Genomic DNA, 18,550 nt, shown 5'->3' with positions numbered 1-18,550 from the left:
GCTCTCAGATCCATACATGACTACTGGAAAAACCATAGCTTTGACTATGCAGATCTTTGCTGGCAAAGTGATATCTCTGCTTTTTAATGCGCTGTCTAGGTTTGTCATAGCTTTCCATCCAAGGAGCAAGTGTCTTAAATTTCATGGCTGCAGTCACCATCTGCAGTGATTTTGGAGCCCAAGAAAATAAAACCTGTCACTGCTTTTCCCCTTCTATTTGCCGTAAAATGATGGGACCAGATGCCATGATCTTACTTTTTTGAATGTTGAGTTTTAAGCCAGCTTTTTCACTCTCCTCTTTTACCTTCATCAAGAGACTCTAGTTCCTTTTTGCTTTCTGCCGTTAGAGTGGTGTCATCTACATATCTGAAGTTGTTGATATTTCTCTCAGCTATCTTGATTCCAGCTTTTGATTCATCCAGCTCAGCATTTCACATGATGTACTCTGCATATAAGTTAAATAAGTAGATTGACAACATACAGCCTTGTCATACTTCTTTCCCAGTTTGGACCTAGTCTGTTGTTCCACGTCCAGTTCTAACTGTTGCTTCTTGACCTGCATACAGCTTTCTCAGGAGACAGGTAAGGTGGTCTGGTATTCTCATCTCTTTAAGAATTTTCCACAGTTTGTTGTAATCCATGTGGTCAAAGCCTTTAGCATAGTCAAACAAAGCAAGAGATGTTTCTCTGAAATTCTGTTGCTTTATCTAGATCCAGAGGATGTTGGCAATTTGATTCCTGGTTCCTCTGCCTTTTCTAAATCCAGCTTGTACACCTGGAAGTTCTCAGTTCTTGTATTGCTGAAGCCTAGCTTGAAGGATTTTGAACATAACCTTGCTAACATGAAATGAATGAAATTGTATAGTTTGAACCTTCTTTAGCTTTGCTCTTCTTTGAGATCGGACTGAAAACTGATCTTTTCCATTTCTGTGGGCACTGTGGAATTTGCTAAATTTGCTGACATATTGAATACAGCACTTTAACAGCATCATCTTTTAGGATTTTAAATAGCTCAACTGGAATTCCATCACCTCCACTTTGTTTCTAGTAATGCTCCCTAAGGCCCACTTGACTTCACACTCCAGGGTGTCTAGCTCTAGGTAAGTGACCATGCCATTGTATATATATGGGTTATTAAGACTTTTTTCTGTGTAGTTCTGTGTATTCTTGCTACCTCTTAATCTCTTCTGCTTCTACTAGGTTCTTGCCATTTCTTTCCTTTATTGTGCCCATCCTTGGATGAAATGTTCCCTTGATATCTCCAATTTTCTTCAAGAGATATCTGTCTTTCCCATTCTATTGTTTTCCTCTGTTTCTGTGCATTATTCACTTAAGAAGGCTTTTTTAAAAACAGTTACTTTTAATAACATTTTATTTAGCCATTATATTTCAAATAATCATTCAACATGTAATTAATATTTTAAAATATTAAAATTCTTTGATTCTTCTTGTTGTATGAAGTCTTTTAAAATGTTGTATGTTTTACATTTACATTTTTACAGCAAACCTCAATGCAGATACTAAATTATCATCACAAATCCTTGATTTGTAGTTAGATTTCATAAAATTTACAATTGAGAAATTACGTTTTTATACACCCAAATTGTTTGGGACATACTTTAAAGTTTTCTGCTAACCGAATCAAGTACCAAAATACCATATCTCTTTCAAATCTTCACATTTTAAAAACTTGTTCATCCAAAAAGGCTTTCTTATCTCTCCTTGCTATTCTCTCGAACTCTGCATTCAGTTGAGTATATCTTTCCCTTTCTCCCTTGTCTTTCACATCTCTTCTTTTCTCAGCTGTTTGTAAATCCTCCTCAGACAACAACATAATAATTCAGTATGTTTACAGATTATATTCCATTAGAAGTTATTATGAGATAATGGCTATAACTCTCTATGCTTTACAATGCATCTTTGTTGCTTATCCATTTTATACATAATAGTTTGTATCTCTTAATCCCACATCCCTTCCTGCCCCTCCTTCTTCTCTCCCCACTGGTATCTACTAGTTTGTTTTCTACATCTGTATGTCTGTTTCTGCTTTGCATATACATTTATTTTGCATATAAACTTATTGATGAAAGTGAAAGAGGAGAGTGAAAAGTTGGCTTAAAGCTCAACATTCAGAAAACAAAGATCATGGCATCTGGTCCCATCACTTCACGGCAAATAGAAGGAGAAACAGTGGAAATAGTGGCAGGCTTTACTTTCTTGGGCTACAAAATCACTGCAGATGGTGACTACAGCCATGAAATAAAAAGGCGCTTACTCCTTGGAAGAAAAGTTATGACCAACCTAGACAGCATATTAAAAAGCAGAGACATTTGCCAGGAGAGGTCCGTCTAGTCAAGGCTATGGTTTTTCCGGTGGTCATGTATGGATGTGAGAGTTGGACTATAAAGAAAGCTGAGTGCCAAAGAATTGATGCTTTTGAACTGTGGTGTTGGAGAAGACTCTTGTGCCGGGGTCCAGCCTCAGCAGAGTCCAAGGATACCCTCAGGATGGACGACGTTGGTGAACGAATGAATGAATGATTGACACGGGGTGACCAAGCTTCAGTGAGCGAGGCCCGTAACTTTATTTTCAGCAGGGACTTTTATACCTTGACTTGTACATAGAGGGAAATGAAGGATGCAAGGTCATGCAGAATCAGCCCAAACACTCCAGCAGTTTTGCCTTTATTGAAACCAGGATTTTGTCTGCATACCTTTCCCATAAACAATGTTGTGTACATTATCTTCTGGCCTTGGAGGCCTGTGGACATTTTATGACCCTCTTTTGATAAAAACTGCTCAACCAGAAAACTTACTTTCCCTCAAAGTGTTTTTTCTTTATATTTCTAATCTAAGTCAGCCTCAGAAAGTATCAAACAGAGTTACATTCTCATGGAGCAGCGAGTTACAACAAAGAAAGAACCAATTAGCTCAAAGGTCTGATGTGGTTAATTCCAAGGCTACTTCTTGTTTTTCTTACATTCCAACTATGTTAACTAATGCATTCCCAGGTGCACAGTGGATAAGAGATATGGGAACTTAGCAGCAAGCATTGGCTCAACAATGAAATCCTACACCAGCACTATTCTAATAGTTTTTAACTCTTTGAAAGGCTCTATGTTTTTAGGCTTCCCATGCCTCTCACAGTTGGGAGCTGTGAATAATCACATGCGTAGCTGCAAGAGTCTGGATAAACCTGTCAGACAAGCTAGAAAGCCATCAGAGGGGTTTGATTTGAAATACTCCTATCATGTCCAAGAAACTTATTAGCTAGAGCCCTAAGTTGATTTTCTCCAGAGAAAGGTGGTTGGGGACAGCCCCCTGTTGATGTCAGAAGAGTTGGTGAAAGGCACAAGATGGTAAGACAGACAGATTCTGGTTTTGGGGTAGATGCTCGAGCAGGTCTGGGGGATCCCTTGAGTCCTGAAGCCTTGCTTATCAGGTTTCTTCCACACGACCTTGTCATGGATGGGATCTCCCGTGCCGGCTCCCAGCACTCTTGACAGTCCCTTGGACTGCAAGGAGATCCAACCAGTCCATCCTAAAGGAAATCAGTCCTGGGTGTTTATTGGAAGGACTGATGCTGAAGCTGAAACTCCAATACTTTGGCCACCTGATGTGAAGAACTGACTTATTTGAAAAGATTCTGATGCTGGGAAAGATTGAAGGCAGGAGGAGAAGGTGATGACAGAGGATGAGATGGTTGGGTGGCATCACCGGTTCAAAGGACATGAGTCTCAGTAAACTCCAGGAGTTGGTGATGGACAGGGAGGCCTGGCATGCTGCAGTCCAGGGGGTCAGATTGGCGACTGAGCTGAACTGAACCGATACATTTATGTGTATTATTTTTTGGATTTTATCCCACATATAAGTGATATCCTACAGTTTTTGTCTTTCTCTGCCCAACTTATCTCACAAAGCATGTTATTTTCTATGTATGTCCATGTTGGCAGAATTTCATTCTTGTTTATGGTATATCACATCCAGGGAAGCCTTTTTGAAGGCAGGGAGTGAAACAGAGCTTACTGTGGGAAGGCAATATTCCCGAGAGGTCCAAACACCCGCCGCCTGCAGAGTATTTTTTCTCCAGGTATGTCACTGCCTTGTGTGCAGCTGCCTCCTATGTAGCAAGACCCGTGTTGCTCAGTGTGCCAAAACTGACAACCAGTGAGGAAAACAAGTTGGTGTTAAAGCAATATGCATCCTATGGCCCTGTGACGTGGCCATGGAGGTGAGAGGTCCACTGTGCTGAACCCCCTTCAAAAGGACCTGTGACAAGGGCACCCTCAGTCCGCTGTGAATTCGTACAGAGACTGTGCTTTTCCTGGGGCTTCCCTGGTGGCTCAGTGGTTAAAGAACCCCCCCTGCTAATATGGGGTATGCAGGTTCGATCCCTGGTTCAGGGAGATCCCATGGAGAAGGCATCGGCCACCCACTCTAGCATTCTTGCCTGGGGAATCCCATGGACAGAGGGCCAAGCAGGCTACTGTTCATGGGATCACAAGGAGGTAGACATGACTGAGCAACTAAACAATAACAACATGTCTTTCCCAGCTTGGCTTCAGCCAGAACATGCAGGAGACTTGAGTCAGCCATTGTGCCCAATGAGGAATCTACTAGCCTTTGCTCTGGGCACCCCATCAGCTGATACTTTCTCAGACTGCAGCTCAAGGGAGGGTTTTTTAAGGCAACATTATGGGTAAGGGTTGCATCTTATGGACTTTCTTCTGATTGGGTGGTGGTATTGCCGGGAAAAATATGAATAACCTCAGATATGCAGATGACATGACCCTTATGGTAGAAAGTGAAGAGGAACTAAAAAGCTTCTTGATGAAAGTGAAAGAGGAGAGTGAAAAAGTTGGCTTAAAGCTCAATATTCAGAAAACGAAGATCATGGCATCTGGTCCCATCATTTCATGGGAAATAGATGGGGAAACAGTGGAAACAGTGTCAGACTTTATTTTTTTGGGCTCCAAAATCACTGCAGATGGTGACTGCAGCCATGAAATTAAAAGACGCTTACTCCTTGGAAGTAAAGTTATGATCAACCCAGATGGCATATTCAAAAGCAGAGACATTACTTTGCCAACAAAGGTCCATCTAGTCAAGGCTATGGTTTTTCCATTGGTCATGTATGGATGTGAGAGTTGGACTGTGAAGAAAGCTGAGGGCCAAAGAATTGATGGTTTTGAACTCTGGTGTTGGAGAAGACTCTTGAGAGTCCCTTGGATTGCAAGGAGATCCAACTAGTCCATCCTAAAGGAGATCAGGCCTGGGTGTTCATTGGCAGAATTAATGCTAAAGCTGAAACTCCAATACTTTGGCCACCTCATGCAAAGAGTTGACTCATCAGAAAAGACCCTGATGCTAGGAGGGATTGGGGGCAGGAGAAGAAGGGGACGACAGAGGATGAGATGGCTGGATGGCATCACCGACTCGACGGACATGAGTCTGAGTGAACTCTGGGTGTTGGTGACGGACAGGGAGGCCTGGCGTGCTGGGATTCATGGGGTCACAAAGAGTCAGATACGACTGAGTGACTGGACTGAACTGAAGGTAACTGCCAAGGTAAGGTGGTAATGTTTTGGGAGTCTCCATCTTCCGGCTGCAGTCTGGGGTCTACATGCTTGTGGCCCACATGTCATCAGCATCCTCCACCCAGATCAGTTCAGTTTAGTCGCTCAGTTGTGTCCAACTCTTTGCAACCCCATGGACTGCAGCATGCCATGTGCAGGAATGGCAACATGAGTGGGGGCCTCTTCGTTTCTGCAGAACAACTCAAGGATACGGGTCAGACTGTTGTGTGTCTTCTTTGAAGAGGAAGTAGGACTCAGTTCTGTCACCGAGCTACTGTTTACGAATTCATTACTTTTCTTGCTTGATTGCTTTTCCTTTGTTTCTGCATCTCTTCACTTCCCTAATTAGTTACTGCTTGAGTTTGATCTTTAGAACTCAGAGAAGATGCAGGAGACTAAAGCCTTTTTCTACAAACAAAAAACAGAGCACACAGAGGAGCTTTTTTACTTGGGAGGGCCTTGAACATTCCCACTCAATTTTGTTTACATATATCAGACATGTTGGTTACAGAGATTTGACTTAATGTGAGAGCTGATTAAATAGTCTCCATCTTTGCAGCTGATCTTAGAATTTGAAGCCCACAAGGCAGACAGGCAGGAAGGGAAGATGATATAAGCTGGAACAGAAGGACACTGTGGAGACCATATAAATGAGCTAGAGCCCATAGGATAGACCAAACTTGTGTTAGTTCTTGTGGCCTTTGACCATGATTGTTATGTGCTGAACTGTGTTCTCCCCAAACTCGTGTGTTGAGCTCCTAACTCCCATGTGGTGATTACTTTTATGTACTGACCAGACCACGAGGTGCTGAGACTAACCTTTATTTCTGGGTGTCAAGGTGAGTGAGTTTCTGCAGAGGATTAGCATTCAGGTGTATGGAGTCAGTAAAGCAGGTCAGTTCAGTCACTCAGTCATGTCCAACTCTTTGAAACCCCATGAATCACAGCACACCAGGCCTCCCTGTCCATCACCAACACCTGGAGTTCACTCAAACTCATGTCCATCGATTGGTGATGCCATCCAGCCATCTCATCCTCTGTCATCCCCTTCTTCTCCGGCCCCCAATCTCTCCTAGCATCAGGGTCTTTTCTGATGAGTCAACTCTTTGCATGAGGTGGCCAAAATATTGGAGTTTCACCTTCAGCATCAGTCCTTCCAATGAACACCCAGGACTGATCTCCTTTAGGATGGACTAGTTGGATCTCCTTGCAGTCCAAGGGACTCTCAAGAGTCTTCTCCAACACCACAGTTCAAAAGCATCCATTCTTTGGTGCTTAGCTTTCTTCATAGTCCAACTCTCACATCCATACATGACCAGTGGAAACACCATAGCCTTGACTAGATGGACCTTTGTTGGCAAAGTAGTATCTCTGCTTTTCAGTATGCTATCTAGGTTGGTCATAACTTTCCTTCCAAGGAGTAAGCGTCTTTTAATTTCATGGCTACAATCACCATCTGCAGTGATTTTGGAGCCCAAAAAAATGAAGTCTGACACTGTTTCCACTGTTTCCCAATCTATTTCCTATGAAGTGATGGGACCAGATGCCATGATCTTCGTTTTCTGAATGTTAAGCTTTAAGCCAACTTTTTCACTCTCCTCTTTCACTTTCATCAAGAGGCTTTTGAGTTCCTCTTTACTTTCTGCCATAAGGGTGGTGTCATCTGCTTATCTGAGGTTATTGATATTTCTCCCAACAATCTTGATTCCAGCTTGTGCTCCTTCCAGCCCACATTTCTCATGATGTAATCTGCATAGAAGTTAAATAAGCAGGGTGACAATATACAGCCTTGACGTACTCCGTTTCCCATTTGGAACCAGTCTGTTGTTCCATGTCCAGTTCTAACTGTTGCTTCCTGACCTGCATACAGATTTCTCAAGAGGCAGGTCAGGTGCTCTTGTATTCCCATCTCTTTCATAATCTTCCACAGTTTATTGTGATCCACACAGTCAAAGGCTTTGGCATAGTCAATAAAGCAGAAATAGATGTTTTTCTGGAATTCTTTTCCTTTTTTGATGATCCAGTGGATGTTGGCAAGTGGATGGCCCTCACCAACCTGTATGATGTCACCTAGTGTGCTGGGGCCTAAATAAAGCAAAAAGTAGAGTAAAGAAGGATTTATTCCCTTCCCTTCTCGCATGGAGTGCAATATCAGTCTTCTTCTTCCTTGCACTGAGATTCACACCCTCAGCTCCCCAAGTTCTCAGACCTTCAGACTCCAACTGGGACCATACCACTGACTTCCTGGGTCTCTAGCTTGCAGATGGCAGATATTGGAACATCTTAGCCTTTATAAAAGGTGCTTACTCCTTGGAAGAAAGTTATGACCAACCTAGACAGCATATTAAAAAGCAGAGACATTCCTTTGTCAACAAAGGTCCGTCTAGTCAAGGCTATGGTTTCTCCAGTAGTTATGTATGGATGTGAGAGTTGGACTATAAAGAAAGCTGAGCACAGAAGTATTGATGCTTTTGAACTGTGGTGTTGGAGAAGACCCTTGAGAGTCCCTTGGACTGCAAGGAGAGCCAACCAGTCCATCCTAAAGGAGATCAGTCCTGGGTGTTAATTGGAAGGACTGATGTTGAATCCGAAACCCCAATATTTTGGCCACCTGATATGAAGTGCTTACTCATTTGGGGGATCTTCCCCAACCCAGGGATGGAACCTGAGTCTCTTAATGGCTCCTTCATTGGCAGGCGGGTTCTTTACCCCTAGTGCCCCCTGGGAAGCCCCATGGCAGCCCCTAGCAGACTAATACAAATGACTTTGGCATCCTGCAGAAGCAAGAGCCTTTCTCCAGGGGGCATCACGCACCCAGAGGTGAAGGTGCTGAAAGCAGATTCAAGGCAGTAGAGCAGCGGCAGGTCCAGCCGCTGCTTCACACCAATGGGGTGAGTCAGCTGATCTGCGTGTGGACTGCACAGGCAGTGTAAGCTGCTGTTTCCCTTCTGCCCTCCACGTCTCCCACATAAATTCTCTAACCCACGCTAACCAGAAACGCACGGGAAAAGGAATTCTGGGGCAGGCAGTTCTGCCTAGGCAAGCTGGTGTGTTAGCAAGCTGACATAGTCACCTGATGCAAAACTTAGCCCCTTCTACCACTTCCATTGGGCTTTCCAAATGGCACTAGTGGTAAAGAACCTGCCTGCCAATATAGGAGACACAAAAGATGCAGGTTTGTTCCCTGGATCTTGAAGATCCCCTAGAGGAGTGCATGGCAACCTACTCCAGTGTTCTTGCCTGGAGAATCCCATGGACAGAGGAGCCTGGTGGGCTATAGCCCATGGGGATGCAGAGTCGGACACTACTGAAGCAAGTTAGCACACACATGCAGATATATACTTAGTTCTCATAGCTGGAGGGTGGGGCCATTATTAGCTTCTAGTGGGTAATCAGGGATGCTCCTAAATGTTCTTCGATACTCGGAGCCCCTGCAACAAAGAATTATCCAGCCCCAAAATGCCAGTCAAACCAAGGTTGAGAAGCCCTGCATTACAGCAAGTCCTGAGCACTCCTAAGTCGAAATCTTAGGAGAAGCAATGAAGACTGAGCTGAGCAGAGGGGTGCGGGGGTCATGTCTGGCAACCATCATCTCCTCTGCTTCTGGTTTGTCCTCCCTTTGTTCCTCACTCCCTCCTCCCACAGTCCCAGGAACTCCAGATTCCTCCCCTCCTGTTTGAGAGCAGCTTTGCCCTCCTCTGGAGTCTTGATATCATCAAACATCCTGGAACTCAGGACTTCACCTTACCCCTCAAAGAGCTATCAAAATCTTTTTCCTGAGCCATGTGACTTCTAAATCTTGCAATTTCAGTTGATTTGTTTTTTTCTTTTTTGCTTATCTATATTTTCCACCCCCGCCACCACTGGAAAGACATTTTTAATAAAAGAAAACAGTAGGTCGAGGAGCGGGGGCAGTGCTGGCGCAGAATATATAACATTTTCAAATTCTTATGAAATAAAACCAAATGAATGAAGTGTCAAATTTAGTTGTATATACTATATGACTCTATGTTTAGTTGTATATACTATACGACTCTATGTTTCTAGAGCTTCCCTGGTGGCTTGGAAGATAAAGAACCTGCCTGCAATGCTGCGGAGATCCAGGTTCGATCCTTGGGTTGGGAAGATCCCCTGGAGAAGGGACTGGCAACCCACTCCAGTATTCTTGCCTGGAAAATCCCATGGACAGAGGAGCCTAGCGAGCTACAGTCCAAGGGGTCGCAAACAGTCAGACACGACTGAGCGACTGGCACTTTCCACTTTCCACACACTATATGACTCTGTTTAAAGTGAAAAACAAAACCCTAGTGGGCAAAAGGGACAGCAATAAGTACAAATGGCTGGGAAGAAACACATGAATAAGGTGTTTGGTTTAGGAAATCAAACAGGAAGTGACTTTGTTTTTCTCTGTGGCTCTTTTACCTAGTTTTTAAACATTAACACTGTGTACCTACCCTGGCCTGGAGTGTGGAAGCAAGACCTTTGGTTATGATGGACGTCACTGCCATGATTAGGTTACATGATATAGCAAAAGGGAAGGGATTTTTACCAATATGAGACCTCTAATCTGTTGACACTGAGTTCATCAAAAGGCAGGTCATCCTGTGCGGGCCTGACTTAGTCCAATGAGCCCTTTGAAAATTTACTGTCCCGGGATTTGAAGCAATAGACTCTTCTGCCGGCTTTGAAAAAGCAGTGAGTTTGCTGCCTTATTCATCTTCTCATTCATCTTCAAAGCTATGAATTCTACCAACATCCACGTGTGCTCAGAGAAGGAAACCAGGTCTGAGACCCCTGAGAACCCTCAACTGCAACCTTACAAGACCCTAACCAAAAGACTCATTTAAACTGTTCCAGAACTTCTGATCCATGGAAACAATGAGATGATAAATGTGTTCTTAAGCTGCTAAATTTGTTATAATTTGTTTATCAGCAATAGAAAGGTGATACAGCAGCCAATGGAAAACCATTTTAATAAATAAACTTTAAACTGGAAATCAAGAGATCAAGGTTTACATCACTATCATTAACTTGTTATATGATCTTAAAGTCACTTCTTAAGGCATGAGGTTTTAAAAATGCGTAAGGTGAGAGATAAATTTTGAAAATTCTATGATTGTAAATCTTTCCACAACAGACTCCCAGTTACTGTGCTTTTTTCCCTATCTTGCTTATAATGGAGTCTTGTAGTCCTAAAGATAAGTAGTCCATTAGTTAGGTTGTCAAAATCTTTCCATAATAACGAGATTCTCTTTATAACAGTATTTATTCTGCAAGAAATGGCACTTGCCTCATTACAACCCAATTATAATTTTAGAGTAAAATATGTAGCAAAATGCTTAAGATCAAATACATGCAAACTAAAATAGCACAAAGGAATATTTTATGAAAACGGAGAAGTCCAACAAGAGATGGATTAAACTGGATGTATGCTTCTTAGACTTTAGAATTTGTCTTTGGAAAGGAAGTTTGTCAGAAAATAAGGGCAAGTAATGCAGCTAGAGGAGAGATACCGGAAGTACAGGAGAGTCCAAGCAGTATTATTGCATCTGAAGCAGAATGTGGTGCTATGGACTGAGCTGTGTGCACCCGCCACCCAAATTCATGTGTCGAAGCCCTAAACCTCCAACGTGATGGCATTTGGAGATGGAGACTTCAGGAGGTGATTAGGGTTAGATGAGAACATGAGGGTGGGGTACTGTAGTGGCCTTCTAAAATGAGTCATCAGAATCGGAGGGCATGCTCACTCACTTTCCGTGCCTTATGAGGACACAACAAAAAGGCATCTGTCTGCCTTTTTGAAAGCTCTCACCAGAACCCAGCAACATGCACCCTAATTTCGGACTTCCAGCCTTCAGAACTGTGAGAAGTAAATTCTGTTCTTAAAGCCACTCGTGTGTGCATGCTAAGTCATGTCAGTCATGTCCAACTCTTAGCCCACCAGGCTCCTCTGTCCATAGGATTCTCCAGGCAAGAATATTGGAGTGGGTTGCCATACCCTCCTCCAGAGGATCTTCCTGATCCAACGGTTGAACCCTAGTCTCTTATGTCTCCTGCACTGGAAGGTGGATTCTTTACCACCAGTGGCCCGTGGAAGTCCCTTAAACCACCCAGTCTATATTATTTTGTACAGCAGCCCAAGCTGCCCTAATCCAAATATATTAGGGGGAAAATATATAAGATCAGAGATGTAGAGGGCAGGAGAGAAAAAAGATGCTTGGTGGTCACACGGGGGAATTTGAACTCATTGGCCATGATTACAGGAAACCCTCGCAGCTTCTTTTTTTTAATTATTTATGCCTGGTCATGCTGGGTCTTCCTTGCTGTGTGGACTTTTCTCTAGTTTCAGTGCACAGTCTTATCACTGTGGTAGCTTCTCTTGTTGCAAAGCATAGGCTCTAGGGGGTGTGGGCTTCAGTACTTAGAGCCCATGGGCTCAGTAATTTCCACTCCTGGGTTCTCGAACTCAGACTCAGTAGTTGTGGCACACAAACTTAGTTGCTCTGTGGCATGTGGGATCTTCCCAGATAAGGGGTTGAATCTGTGTGTCCTGCATTGTCAGGAAGATTCTTTACTGAACCACCAGGGAAGCCCCCCTTATAACTTCTTAAGCAAGAGAGTTTGAGGAAAATGCATCTGATGAGTGATGGTCCCGTTGGCTAGTTTATGTAGCATGAAGTAATGGGAGCTGTGACTAGGACGGTGGCCATTGAAATAGAAAAGGGAGCAAAACTTTCAAGAAACATTAGGGGACAAGACTTGCCAGAACTTGGAGATGAATTTAATTGCTATTAAGCCTGACAAGTGAGAGATTCTGATGAGGAAAACGGTGGAGGCCTGGCCGATGAGCACAGAGGAGTGGACATAGGGACCTGGCCCTCTTTCCTAGAGGCCCCTGTCCTGCCTGCTCCCCGACTAAACTCCCAAGGTGTTCTGGAGAATTCATGAATAACTGAAAATGGTGTCAGGTACCTTTAGTGAGACTAGAAAGCAGAGACATTACTTTGCCAACTAAGGCCCATCTAGTCAAAGCTATGGTTTTTCCAGTGGTCATGTATAGATGTGAGAGTTGGACTATAAAGAAAGCTAAGTGCTGAAGAATTGATGCTTTTGAACTGCGGTGTTGGAGAAGACTCTTGAGAGTCCCTTGGACTGCAAGGAGATCCAACCAGTCCATCCTAAAGGAAATCAGTCTTGAATATTCATTGGAAGGACTGATGTTGAAGCTGAAACTCTAATACTTTGGCCACCTGATGTGAAGAACTGACTCATTTAAAAAGACCCTGATGCTGGGAAAGATTGAAGGCAGGAGGAGAAGGGGACGATAGAGGATAAGATGGTTGGATGGCATCACCAACTCAATGGACATGAGTTTGAGTAAACTTCGGGAGTTCGTGATGGACAAGGAAGCCTAGCATGCTGCAGTCCATGGGGTCACAAGGAGTCGGACACGACTTAGCGACTGAACTGAACTGAACTGAACTGAGTGAGACTGCTCTAGGACAAAACACCCAGGTCATCCTCTTTCTTAGTTGCCAACTAATCAGTGCTTCTATTTTTATTTTTGAAGATTTTTTGATGCAGACCGTTTTTAAAGTCTTTACTGAATTTATTATCTTATTGCTTCTGTTTTATTTTTTAGCCCCAAGGCATGTGGGATCTTGTCTTCCTGACCAGAGTTTGAATCCCCACCCCTCGCATTGGAAGGTGGAATCTTAACCACTGGACAGCCAGGGAAGTCCCAAGGGCTTTTTAAAAATTGCTAAAGTTGCTTACTGTTTTCAGATGGTCTCCAATTTTTTCCTCCCCTCTTTTTATCATAAACCCTTTTTTGCCTTTATTCCTTGACTTAGCAAAAAAGCCCATCCCTCATAGGTGTGCATGCGCTCCTTTTGCACCTATCATTGTTTAGTTGCTCAGTCACGTCCTGCTCTTCGTGACACCATGGACTATAGCCCACCAGGCTCCTCTGCCCATGGGATTTTCCAGGCAAGAGTACTGGAGTGGGTTGCCATTTCCTTCTTCAGGGGATCTTCCCAATCCAGAAACTGAACCCACATGTCGTGCATTGGAAGGCAGATTCTTTACCACTAAGCCAGGAGGGAAGCCCTCTTGTGCCGGGGTCCAGCCCCAGTAGATCCAGGGTAATTCGAAGCGGGGATAGTGTTGGTGTCCTAGGAAAGAACTTATTTAATTTCAGATATAGACAGAGATATAGAGAGAGATTAGAAATGGATAGTGTAGCAGGAAATATTAGTGGAGAAAAAGAGGCTGAATAACTTGGTTTACGTGGGATACCAATAAAATTCCAAGACAAGGAATTTGCACCATCTACGGTGGGCCACCAGCGCCACTTGAATATCGGAAGGTACCCCTCCTTGGGCTCCTTCTCGTGTGGAACTTAAAAGCCAAGGCAAGTAAGTAGATATGGCGAGCACCCACGCTCCAGATGGGAATTCAGCCAGAAAAATGGGGAGCAAGAAAGAAATGATACGGGGGAATCATTCTTGCCAGAAACTGATCCGATTTCTTTATTTTTTAGGTTTGCTTATATACCTTCTGTTACACATAGAGACAAATGGAAATTTTAGAGTCGCACGGGGGTCAGCAATCCTGACCTTTATCAAAATCAGGTGCTTAACATAAATGCATAATAAAAGGTCTTAGAGGTTTTACATCATCTTCTGGCCATGAGGCCTGCTGACATTTTATGATCCTTTCTTTCTGATAACCAAAAAACTTATTTTTCCAAGGGTTTTTTTTCTTAAACCAGGCACCACCCTCTGAAGGTAGCAGATAAAGTTGGATTCCTATAGGGTGAGGGTGTAGTGGGTTACAACTAAGAAAGGAATTTATTTAACCTAAGGTTAACATGATTAATCTTAAAGGTTAATATTTATTTCTCCTATATGCTAGTTATATTCATTATAAGGGCAGGGAATATGGAGATTTAGCAGCAAACATCAGCCCAACAAATGAAAACCCTTCACCAATGTTTCCCTTAAGATCTATTTAGTCTTAAGATAGTGATAAAGTTACATTTTTGCATAGCAAGGACACAGTGATTTATAACAAAGTACAGTGATCTATAACAAAAGAGAAAATTCATTAACTCAAAAGGTCTAGTATTGCTAACATCAAAAACTATATTTCCTTTTCTATATTCCAAATACATTAATATATTCCCAGGTGCCTAAAGATATGGAGGCCTGGCGGCAATCACTGACTCAACAATGAGAAAAGCCCTATGCTAATTAAGATTTCCAAAGTACTCCAAACTCTCTGTGCTGTTTATGGTTGAGAGGTAGTAAACAATCATGTGCGTAGTGGCAGGAGTATGGGTAATCCTGTCATACAAACCAGTCTGCCAGCAGAGAGCTTTGACCTGAGACACCCTTGTCACACCCAGGGCAGGGAATATGGAAACTTAGCGGCAATTATTGGCATCACAAATGAAAAACCCTTCACCAATATAATTCCTAACCAACCCACTATACTAATAATTTCTAACTTCCCAAAAGAATCTGCCTTTAGTAAGTCTAAAACATCTTGTGCCCCTCACAGTTTGGAGGCTGTAAACAACCACATGTGGCTGGACGAACCTGTACAGGCAGGCTAGATAACCTTCAGAGGAGTTCGTAAGTTGAAACACTCTTGTCATGCCCAGGAATTTTTATTGACTTGGAGCTGTAAGTTAACTCCTTCTCTGAGAGAGGTAATGGGGGTCAGCCCCCCGTAAAGTCAGAGGTATAGGTGACAGCATAAAACAGTAAAGTAGGCAGACTCTGGCTTTGGGGGTAGATGCTCAGGAAAAGAGGGTTTCCTGAGGCTCGATCCCGCCCTTGCGTATGCCGAAGCCTCCTTCCTCATGACCTTTGCCATGGGCAGAGTTCCTCACACTGGCTCCCAGCACTCTTGCGTGTATATTTGTGTACAAAATATAGAAATGTCTCTAAGTGATTCTGTGATACGGGGAGGATACCTTCTTCCTGTCTGTGCTTGGTCTCTAAAGTCAGGAGCCGGGCTGAAATCATGGTGCCCACACTCAGCTTGGAGAAGTTACTAACCGTTTCTATGCCTGTTTCTCTGTCTACAAAATAGGAAAAACGGAAGCACCTCCCTCATGTTACCATTAATATCAAGTGCAAATGACAACCAAGTGTGTAAAGTGCTACCACAGTGGGAATTCACAGCAAACCTTAGTTACTGTTGTTACTTAGTTACTCCAATATGACTGGACACTCAGCAAATCTAGGATCTGTCCAGATTGCCAGTAGGAGTGGAATAAGTAGAAGTAATAAGCACTCTTTGAAAATGAATAGATAACCTATTTTGCAATGTCTTTTGAGTCTTAAAGTATTTCAAAATAAAAAATTGTTTTTGAAAACCTGAACCAGAATAGCCTGATAAGTTCTCCACGTGACCTTTGCCCCTCTACTGTAATTATCTTTCATACCAGAGGGAAAATTCAGACTGCCCAATCACCATTGGTCGGTCATGCATTTGTGATGGATGACAAGTCCAGCAATAATGAAGTTAACCTTTTTGGTCTTCTGTGGACAGAATCTTTTCTTATTTTATTGCTTTTAGTATTCATAACAAGTCTGAGAAGCAAGGCAATAGTGATTTAGTGATTCTGAGTTCGTAGATTAAGAAACTGAGCCTCAGGGATGTTACGTAACTTGACAAAGCTTCCCTCGCTGAGCTAGCAGGTGACACAGTTGAGAATGGAACCCAGATCTGTTCTACAATGTGGCTATTTTCTTTCTTTTTTTTTTTTTTTTGGTAGCATGTGAGACTGCTCTTTAAGAGCTGTATTTTTAAATACATTTTAAAATGAGGTATACATTAGTCTCCTATTGTGGCTATGGACTTTCTGGTAGCTCAGATGGTGAAGAATCCACCTGTAATGGAGGAGACCCTGGTTCCATTTCTGGGTCAGGAAGATCTGCTGGAGAAGGGAATGGGTGCCCACTCCAGTATTCATGGGCTTCTCTGGTGGCTCAGATGGTAAAGAATCTGCCCGCAATGCAAGAGACCTGGGTTAGATCCCTGGGTTGGAAAGATCCCCTGGAGAAGGGAATGGCAGCCCACTCCAGTACTCTTGCCTGGAAAAGTCCATGGAATAGGCAGGTGGTGGGCTACAGTCCATGGGGTTGCAAAGAGTCAGACGTGACTGACTTTCACTTTCACCTTCTTAACGAACTACCAGAAATTTAGTGGTTTGGGACACAGATTTATACTCTTACAGTTCTGGATGTCAAAAGTCCAAAACTAGACCTTCTAAGGCTGAAATCAAGAAACTAGCATGGCCATGTTCCTTCTGGAGGTTCTAAGGCAAAACCCATGTCTTGCCTTTTCCAGCTTCTAGAGGCTGTCTGCCCCTTCACACATGACTCCCTTTCAGCAATGGCATCACCCCTGCCTCCACCGTCACATCTTCTCCTTCTGACACAGAGCCTCCTGCCTCCCTCTTGTAAGAATGATTATGATTTAGACCATCTGGATAATCCAGGAGAGTCTTTCAGTCTCCAGACCCTTAACTTAATCACATCAGCAAAGTCCTACAACTTATAAGGTGACATAGTCACAGGTTTGGGGATTAGGACATGAACACCTTCTGGGAGGGCTCCTATTTTGCCTGTCCCAACATATCATTTGCATACAGTAAAATGCACAGATCTGTGAATTCCGACAAATGTATCATGTGAACTACCCACTAATTAGACTATTGAAGGTGTCTTTATCCAAAATTTCCCTCTTGACTCTTGCCAATGGCCCTACCCACCCTCACACCAAGCAGCTGCTATTCTGAGGGTCCTCACTATAACTAGTTTCACTTGTTCTTGAGCTCCACATGAATAAAATCATGAACAATGTACTCTCTTTTCTGTCTGGTTTATTTTACTCGACATAAGGTTCTTGTGACTTATCCATGATGTGTACAAACCAGTCAGTCTTTTCCTTTTTCTTTCTTTTTTTTTTTTTGCTGAGTAGTATTCCATTGATTAAACATACTACTGCTTGTTTATCCATTCACCAGAAGGTGGGTATTTTGAAAGTGCATGTTTTGGTGTATAAGAACTACTATCAAACAATTTTCCTCAGCTGTTGAAAGCCTTTGCAGTCCTACCAGTTGTATGCACTTTAAAACATATCTACAACACTTCCACTACATATGAACATTCAAGTTGCAAACTGTCAAAGATATGAACACATGTTCTTATGTCCAATCGTGTTGAGTTAGTTCACGTGTCTGGCGTTCATTGACATGTGCATGTATCCTCTATGAGTGGTTTTGCTTTTGTATACTTTAATACTGTATAGCATACAATAGTACAGTATCTTTCTTTCAAGCCCAGGATATCTAGAAGCAAGCACAAAAGCAATGGAGATGTAGCTGGTCCTGCTAAGAAGCACCAAGGGATAACAATGGAAACATAGGTGAAAATCATTGAGAGGGTGGGGCAAGGTGAAAAGATGGTGCACATGAACTCCTTGCTGTGCAGCGTGAGGAGCTCACTAATGAAGACCTGGTGTGATTAGAGGGCCAGAGAAAGAACAGAGAGAGACAAGAGAAAGGAGAAGCAACTGAAGAACTGCAGAGATTTGTGATGCAGGAAATGGCAGGGGAGTTGTCTTTATCTGAAGAGGCACTGTGAGTTTTTGAAGCACAGAACCTGAGTGTAGGCTGGTGCACAAAGTTTGCAGCAGCTGTTCAGAATGCAATCCACTGCTACCGTGTCATCTATGTCGAGAAAAGAAGAGCTAGTACCCTGATCTCACTGGATCATTTTTTTCAAGAATACAGTACTACAAATAAACTTTCTTCTATTTCTCCTATGGCTCAGTTCTGGATGTCAGATGTTCATTTCCTCAGAGGTTTTAATATATAGAAAGATAAATGCAGAAACAGGTACAGATGTGTGCGGCTATGTATATGTGTATTATAGGTGTGTGTGTGCATCCACGTGC

The sequence above is a fragment of the Ovis canadensis genome, chromosome 7 (genome assembly GCF_042477335.2).
Source record: "Ovis canadensis isolate MfBH-ARS-UI-01 breed Bighorn chromosome 7, ARS-UI_OviCan_v2, whole genome shotgun sequence".
NCBI classification, from domain to species: domain Eukaryota; kingdom Metazoa; phylum Chordata; class Mammalia; order Artiodactyla; family Bovidae; genus Ovis; species Ovis canadensis.
The sequence above is the reverse complement of the archived record's forward strand: the minus strand, read 5'-3'. Positions refer to the sequence as shown.